Source organism: Echinops telfairi, unplaced genomic scaffold (genome assembly GCF_000313985.2).
Source record: "Echinops telfairi isolate 266 unplaced genomic scaffold, ASM31398v2 ScPeMD7_3533;HRSCAF=4204_1, whole genome shotgun sequence".
Taxonomy (NCBI): domain Eukaryota; kingdom Metazoa; phylum Chordata; class Mammalia; order Afrosoricida; family Tenrecidae; genus Echinops; species Echinops telfairi.
Window position 1 is genome coordinate 21,769,720 of NW_022107432.1, and position 2,533 is coordinate 21,772,252.

Sequence of the window (2,533 nt, forward strand, 5' to 3'; positions counted from 1 at the left end):
CGCCGCTGAGCCCCGCCCCCGGCCCCCCTAACTCCGCCTTCCCCAAGCCTACCTAATAACCACCCCCCAAGGGGAGAAGCAACAGGGGCTCCCGGTACCCGCTGCTTCCCGCTCCCAACCCTGCTCGCTGCACTACCCCCTCCCATCCTAGGAAGGTCTGTGCCTCAGCTCCGCGCGCTGTCCGTTCTGGGGGTGGTGGTGGAGGGGGAGCGGCTGACGTTCAGTCCACATTCCACCCCACCACCATCTCTGCCTCCTGCGAGTTCCAGAGGTTGAGAGTTTGGGAAGGGAAACTTGAGTCTGGAGACCCTAGGGAGACCTCTTCTCAGTGGAGTGCTTCAAGAGTTAAGGCAAGGCAGGGGTGAGACTTCAGCGGCTTAGGTTCACCTGACAGGGGTGGACTAGCTGATGTGGGAAAGGACTAACAGAGGGCAGAGGGGAGGACATGGGGACTGGCCCTCGTGGCAGCCTCTTCCTTCCCGATGAACAGCCTCGAAGAAGCAGTGAAATGTGTGTGATGCCGTTAGCTGCTGGTTAGGAACAGTAAGTTCTGATGCTCCAACCCAGCTCTGCTGTTCATGTGTTGTGTGACCTTGGGCAGGGTCTTCACCTCTCTGCACCTTACTTTCCTCCGTTGGAAGTGAGGAAGTTCCCTGGACAATGTCTAAAGTTCTGATCTGCGGGTAAGAGTCCCAGACCACAGGCCAGACTGAGCACGGGCTGGCGGCCTACCCCTTCATGCCCCACTGCTTTTCTCTGCATCCCCTAAGATCGAACAGGAAGGAAACTGAAATTCATTCATTCGTTGCCACTTGCAGCCAGCTGGTTCAAGGTACTACTGTGGCCCTGCTCAGAAATGACACGCACAAATACCTACCCTCAAGGAGTGCAGCGTCTAACAGGCAGATAGGCATCGAAACCAACTGTTAGGGCGAAAACCATTCTCCTTGAATCAGGTCCAATTCATATCAATCTCATGTGTGTCGTTGTAGGGCAGTGCCCATGGCTCCTTTTTTACCAGCTGATTTGTTCCCAAGCAGAAGACCAGGCCTCCTGAGGTGCCTCTGGGTGGACTGAAACCTCCAAACTGAGCGCATCTGCTGTTGGCAGACCTCCCCCCTCCTACTCGCCTCCCCCCATTCCCCGGCACACAGACACACACACACACACACACACACACACACACACACACCATCCCCAGGGACTCCACCATTATGATAGATTGTGATTCAGGCCATACATGATTAATCTGGGCTTGCACACGTCACTGTGGAATCCTACTGTGTGTCATGTCCCACATTAAGCTCTTTGACATTTCTTAACTGACCTCACCATTTACCCGAAAGGAACCAAAGCCCAGAGAGGGCCTTACTCAAGATCTCCTGCTAGCACAAACTAAGGCTAAAGCTAGGATCTAGCCCATTCAAAAGTCCACGGGAGGGGTCCAGGTAGGGAGTTAGCTTGCGGCAATGCCACATGTATCTGATCTCTGTGGAGCAGGTACAAGTAAAGCCATCTGTCTGGAATGTTCCTGCCACAGCCTTGGTCCGGAAGTATTTTCTTGTCCCCAAGGAAATTTTTTCACACTAAACAATTATAATAATTCTTCGCTCACTTTCTGTGTGCTGGTACTCTTTCTCCTGCATGTTATTTATTTGATTGAATAACTGTTAATATGCGTAGGGCGGTTCCTAAAGAAGCCCCACACAAACAGAACTGAATTGCAGTGAAGTCTTGTTCAGAGAGGAGATTCTGGAGTGCCCCCCCCCAAAGCGTCCTCCAGGCACCAAACACCTGGGACTCCTGAGGGACTCGAACCCGCAACCTTGGAATCCCTTACTGAAAAGGGCTAGAAGCCCAATGCGCTATCCATTGCGCCACAGAGCCCCGGAAGTATTTTCTTACTCTTTCCTTCACAGGCCAGATGAAGGAGACTTTTGCCTGTTGTTAGAGCTACCCAGTCTGCATGGCCCTCTCAAGGTCCCCGAGGGCATCCTCCCCGCTGGGAGCCTAAAGAGATAGGGCTTTGCATTTACTTCTGACATCAACAGAGGACACACGCTTGGTGGCTTCCTCCAATATCACCCAAGCTTTTAGGGAAGTCCTGCCTCAGAGCGAGCTCCAACCCCTCCTGTTCTGGTGTGTCAGTTCCTTCCATCTCCTGCGTCCGTCCTCAGTGCAGACAGACAGAAGAGCTCTGAATCCTGGCCTTTCCAACCTGAGGAGTTCCTTACTCTCATTTCATGTGTGTAATTGAGCCTCCCTGGGGGCCCCACACCCGCACTACATTCTTCTCCCATCTCCACTTTAGGGGACTTGGGACAACTGCAGGCTCCTGCAGGGGCACCAGAGGACCACCACTGCCTCATTCACACTCTTCTCTGGAGGCCCAAGGAAAAGAGGGGTGGAGGGAAGGGGCTGTGGAAGAAGCCAGCTGGTCACCATGGAAACTGGGCCTAGTTCCCAAAGATGAGCCTGGCTGGGGTGGGCAGAAGTAGGGAGCAGGACCGCATCAAAGGGAACCAAAGACACA